Genomic DNA, 6317 nt, shown 5'->3' on the forward strand with positions numbered 1-6317 from the left:
CATAAAAAAAACACGACCAAGTCTAGCTAAGTTAATTCACTAGCATAAGATATATTCAATGGTATGATGTTTAGAACGGAAAAGACGACGCGAAATTTCACAGAGAAAAACCAGGGAAACAGCAGTGTCAGCTGAAACACTATTTGGAGACAATAACTAACAACTAAATAATGTGAAAATAACGTTAAACTAGCTTAACATTAGCCCATACTATCTTAAAGTTGAGCTACTTGAGCACCTGCTTAAAAGCAAATACACGATGGTGGTAACTCCTTACTAACCGTTCTCAAATAAACGTTTCGTCGTGTCTCCAAAATCTGAAACAAGCCCACGAAAGCATAGTTTAATACAAATTAGTAATACACGTCGAGAATTTATAATGTGGTACTCACCAATTTCTCTGTTTCATGCTCGATGCGAGGGAAAAAAGATGGCGGATTTATATTCCTCAGCAGACGTACCTGCCCGAATACCCGGATGCACACAGTAACACCCACAAGTGTAGAATACTGTTAACTCCGTGATTCAACACCAACACTATTATGATGTGTCACATGTTTAGAGTTCATTCTGTCACAATCAACACCAGAACATCAGCACTTTACTCTAAAACGGCCTAACACTAGAAATTTAACACTGGTGAATTTGCTGTGCATGGCCAGACTTGAGATTCACTTTTTCGTTTTTAATATTGAAGTGGTTGTGGGATGATTATTTATCAAACTATAGCAGCTCCTGTATGTTTCCACTGTCAGGTTACCTATGGCCATAATACGTGTAAAGTGACTTTAATTATTAGAGAAGTTGTGTTCGGTGACGCATCCATATGCACAGTAATGTCCATGCTGCAGATCTGTTGCTGTGAAACTGAAAAATGTACCTCTTAAAAAAAAAATCATATAACCGAATTAATCTGACTTTCATCGTATGAAGCTGAGGATTCAGCTGTGTGACAACCAATTTAACCACTGCTTCTAAACTTTGTGAGGTTAAGCACACACCGTCATTCATCATTCACTGGTGTTTGTATGTAAGGAGGGAAGTCAGTGCAGTTTAATTTTACATTGTTTAATGACAATAAAACGAATCCTGAGTGCTTTTGCATCCTGGTCAATGTATTATAATCATAAGTCATTAAGTCACTGCTCTTGTTGGGTGTGCGTAAATGTGGGCAACTCTCTTTTGAGATGCTTATATTCACCCTGCTGCAGTTTGATGCTGTCGGTGCATGATAAACTCAGAAGAAAGACTCCAAACGAATAAAACACAAGCTTCATTTAACTTGATGTCTAGATGACCCACAATATGGCAGAGACTGGTTCATCTTCCTGGTTGCAGACTCTGTTTTATTTTTACAGACGTTTTAATGAATCAGATATGTGATGCAAGCTGTTTCTTTTGCGCCCTCTGTGATGTCTTCAGGTGAATATTGCTGCTGAAATGTGAAAAAAAGAGTGCTTGTTTTAAAGGAGCTTCTGTTATGACTGTAGCGTTTTGATTTGCACTGCATCAGTTATCTTCAGCTGCAGGTGTATCGGTTGTGAGCACTGTTGCCTCACAGCTAGAAGGTCACCGGTTGGCGAGGACTCCGAGGTTCTCCGGCTTCCTCCCACAGTCCAGAAACATGTTCTCTTTAATTGGTGATTCTAAATAATCCATGTGAATGTGAGTGTGCTTGGTTGTCTGTCTCTAAGTGTAGCCCTGTGATAGACTGGTGACCTGTCCAGGGTGTCCCCTGCCTTCGCCCTAAGTCAGCTGGGATAGACTCCGCCCCCCGCAGCCCTAGTGAGGATTAAGGTGTAGCGATAATGGATTGATATCTTCAAATGGAGAATGCTTTGAATAATGGTTCAACAAACTGCTAGCCTTTCACTTCAGCAGCACCATGATGAGCCACAAACCTTACTTTTACTGAAGTACTACGTTTTGTGTTGAGAATTAGTTTGAAGATCTGCACATTTTAGCCTGAGATACACAGAAATATATGAAATCAGGAGGAGATCACAACACTGTGTGTACACTAGTCTTACAAAAGAATCAGACTGCTGCTGAAGATGCTTTTATTTTGTGTTTGGTATGAATTTAGTCGAACTGTTTTAGGTTCAGCTTAGCAGATTTACAGAACACACGGATTTTTGAAACATGTACATCAAGTTAAACATGTGTTTATTGTTATAGCTGAATGAAAGCAACCCTGGTGTAGTCTTCACAGGTTTGTGCGAAACATGATAACGCATGTGGTCTGCTCCAGAGAGCTTGGAAGCAACACAACTGGTGTGTCTGTGAGCAGCTACTGCACAACTCTGGAGTGGCGGCTGATTGATTGTTGTTGTGCATGTGTGTGTCCTACTTCAGGTCTCACTGTTCAAAGTGGGTCACATTAAAAGCCGATGCAGCGCACGCACACACGCACGCGCAGCAGCAGAGATGCATGCAGCAGCAAGAAAAACTGTGTCTGTGTAGTAGCAGCAACAAAGAGCAACTGGGGATGCGTTGTCATGGCAGCCGTGTCGGCGGCCCGCCCACCGCCGCGCGCGTCTGTAAGCATGATCCGGGGAGGGAGGGGGGAGGACAACACGGGCGCAGAGAGAGGCCGTGTGTGATTGGTCACACCCCCTTGTCTTTGTGTGGCGCGGGGCATTGTGGGTAGCCCTCGACTTGAATGCTCATTTGTATGTGCGAGTGGGAAAAGAGCGAATGGGGGCTGGATGTGTGTGTGTGCGCGCGCATGTTCACGTCCACGCGCGCATGAGAACGGCGAGGTCGACGCCTGTGTATGTAAAGGGAGGGGGAGGAGCACGGTGTGTGTGCGTGTGTGTGCGCGTGTTTGTGTGAGGATATCTGCGCTAACAGCAGCAGCTAGAGGCCGTAGCTTCACAAGTGGATTCACGTTTCTTCTCATCGAGTGGATCGCTGTCAGCTAAGGTACGGCCGTGTCTGTCCCCGTATCCGTGTCCGTCCCCGCGTCCGTCCCTCTGTCTGTCTGCGCGCTCTTCCAACAGCTAGCCTATTAGCAGCAGATGCTAAGTAGCATTGGGTAGCATTACCAGCACAGCGCCATAAGTTCACAGAGAAGGAGAGAGGGAGACGTTTCTACTGGATAGAGGCAGAAATCCTGCTAGAGAGGTGGATAAGAGAGGTTTTTAGGTAGCTTTAGATATGGAGGGATGGAGGAGAGAGGAGCGGAGTGAGAGAGGGAGCATGACAAAAGGAGGAGGTGTGGTTTCGAGCTGTGGACAAAGGAGGCTGGCTGATTGTTTACTACCACTGCAGTGAGAGAGACATGGATCACCAGGGTTTCCTCATCTCCCCTCTCCTCCAGTCCTGCTTTTATTCATCATCTGGTTCACACAGCTGCATGTTTCCCTCCATCACAGTCTCCTGATCTCTCCCACCGCATGTAATTCCTCTTGTTCCTCTGCTGACGAGCTTGGTCTCTGTTTTTGGCCAGTGTGGCACTAATGGTGGGAGCAGGGCTGGAAGCCAGCGGCAGCCGCTCCAAAATGGCTCTTTTGTACCTTCAGCTGAGTGGTTCTGATGCCACAACTGGATCAGAAACACCAGAGACTGTAAAAAGCACCAGTCGAGCTCAACAGTTGCTGCTTCCAGTCCATGCTGAGGACGTGTTCGTTAGGTCAGAGGTTCTCAAACTTTCTGAACCCCCAAGACGACATTAGTTTGTGTGTGTGACCCCCCCAGTTTGAATTTTTAATATATCATCAGTAATAACTTTGTTTTTTATGCATTAATGCGTTAAAATGAATGTGTTAATTCCACAGATTCATTTCTTTACATTAACACGTTCATTTTCTTTTGAATGAATGAATGAATTGAATTTTTTTTTTCGAACAAATGAAAGGAAAAAAATATAAAAACAAAAGAAAATAATTTTAAAAAAGAGCAAAAAAGAATAATAATAATAATAATAACATTGTATAATCAAATCATAATGTTAACAAGTCCAGATAAGGAGCAGGAAGAAGTATACACTTTTAGTTCTGACAGCCCTAATACACATTTATTTGATAAATGTAGGCTTTATTTATATATTTTTTACAATGATCTGGTGACCACCTGATATTAGCATACTGTGTTGTCTGTGTGAACGAGAGCCGGCTCTCTGCTTCGTGACTTTGAGAAGTCTTTTGATTCTTAATGAACAACGTTGAGATGCAGTGGAGGTCAGTAATAGGGCTACCAGTAGCAGGAGTCAATAAAAGCAAGGATTGGTTCATTGTTTTTCCTTGATTGTTTATGAAAACATAGGTTTTAAGTTAAAGGGACACTCTAAGTTTTACTGAGATTAATTCAGTTGTCTTGGTTCGTAACATTCGTCCTGTGTAATCAGTCCCACTGCCCTAATGCCTTCTAAGAAGATGATCTGTTCAGGAGTCTTCCATGTGAGATGCACAGGAAGCACATGTTTGATGTACAATACTTAGTCTTACCAAAACAAGGACAATAATGCATTGCACCTTCAGCACCTCGTTTGACTGCTGCCCCTAGAGGTAGTGGGTTATTCTAAGAAACATAACCCTGATGATGTGATCAGCCAGACTTTGCCCAGGTGACTACATATGAACCTGTCATTCCTGTGCAGGCGGTGGCGGGTCGTAGTTATGTGTGTATAAAGGGAAACCCAGATGCTGCTATTTCATCCCAAGTTCTTCTTTTACTCTGGACTATTCTAGTGTGAGTCACTTTAACTGGGGCTGTTCCAGTCTGGATGAGTCGGCATTGACAGTCAGACCATACAATCATGTCTAACCCTAAACCTTCAGATCATTGATTATTAAATACATCTCTTGTTTCTAATTAATCTGGTAACTGGTAATCATATTGACCTATTTTGTCTTCCTGAAACCTGATGGCAGCAAGAGGAATATGTCTGAATCAACACATCCTCAACCCTATCCCCATCAGGAGAAGTGACAGCGTACATCCACACAAGCCCACTTGTGATGCTGACACTTTAATTAATTATAAGTCATTTGAAAGCGTCGCTCTCAGCCTCACAGCCAGAGCCCAAACAAAACCTGTTCTATCTGCCTGCCTCTTTCTTACCTGGATTCTCAACTTCCTCTCTGACTTGTTGCTCAGATAAGGTAGTTACAGTGAGTGACTTCTCATACATGTGGATGTTGAGAATGACAGCCCCAAAACTATATTGAATCCACCATTGGACTCATTGGACTTTACCACTCCCTCATACTAATTGGTTCATTAAAACCTGACATTTTACTTATAAACTGAAGGCTTAATTGTATTTCCCTAAAATTCTGTTGTCTGTGTTTTATTAAAGTTTAAATTGACAAACTGGCACTTCACAACCAAAAAAAGCAAAAATTCCAGTAGATTTTTGTCCGATAAGGCTGTAACTAAATGTAAGGATGGATTCCATTATTATGTACTTCAGTACAGTTTGCCAGTATAATGGTGGACCTTAATTTCACTACCACCCAAGTTGATTGTCTTGCTGACAGTGCTGCAACCTCACTGCATACAACATTTGAAAGTAATGAATCAGAAGGCTAGTTCTGTGGTATGATGTGTAAATGTGCACCTTAAAGTAGACGTCAAAACTAGAAAGGCGTTTGACTTGTGTAGAAGAATTCCTCCTAGACTGCAACGATAGTCACAACTCTGTTGAAGTCTTATGCTGTGTTCATACCAGATGCAAGTAATATCATTTGTGCAAATGATTTCCATGTAAGGTCAATGTGAAGACGCGATGAGATGCGAGTACACGACTCGTGACGCTAATAGCGCGAATCTCGCCACGTAAATGCGCCAATGACATGATTTCGCGTTGGACGCTTCATTCGCACAAGTTGAAAAATTGAACTCAAGCGAGCATCTGCGCCATGATAGCCAGTCAGCGTTGAGATCCACTGCCGATGTATCCTGGTGTCCTGGAGGGAAATCCTAGTACCGATCCTCTCCAACAGGTCGTCAAACTGGGCCTGGGTCAGCCCAAAATAGCGCTGGAAGTCGTCATCCAGAGAAGGTTGTGAAATTCCTCAAGCTGTGTGCGTTTCTAGAGGATCCGATGGACCTGGACACGACAGCGTCTGGATCCCCATCGTTTCTGGGCCTTCCACAGCACATACAGCAGCAATGTTGTCGAGCACAGCCATGTTTGATGATGCCATACTGGAAAGCGGCAGGAAACGAGCAGAAATTCCTGGTGGACGCACGAGTGGTGCGAATTTTCTCACGTGAACAGAGCAAGCAAACTGAGTGCATAAGTGCGTCCGAATATGTGTGAATCGCGTGAATACAGTAGCTCTGGACATGTTTATATGTTTATATATATA

At 43.2% G+C, this 6317-nt stretch overlaps 1 protein-coding gene across 2 annotated transcripts in view; it reads left to right on the top strand.

Moving 5' to 3' along the window:
* The window catches only part of LOC103356674 (storkhead-box protein 2-like), a 92191-nt gene that overhangs the window by 53680 nt on the left and 32194 nt on the right, over positions 1–6317 (top strand). Inside the window, exon 1 of one of the 2 annotated variants that reach the window (XM_008280916.1) lies at positions 2798–2925. The exons of the other annotated variant lie outside the window; for it this stretch is intronic. The gene's annotated coding sequence lies outside the window, so the exon portion shown is untranslated. Of the gene's footprint in view, positions 1–2797; positions 2926–6317 lie in introns of those variants that run through there. 2 annotated transcript variants of the gene reach the window in all.

The sequence above is a fragment of the Stegastes partitus genome, unplaced genomic scaffold, assembly GCF_000690725.1.
Source record: "Stegastes partitus isolate 25-593 unplaced genomic scaffold, Stegastes_partitus-1.0.2 Scaffold213, whole genome shotgun sequence".
Lineage (NCBI taxonomy): Eukaryota > Metazoa > Chordata > Actinopteri > Pomacentridae > Stegastes > Stegastes partitus.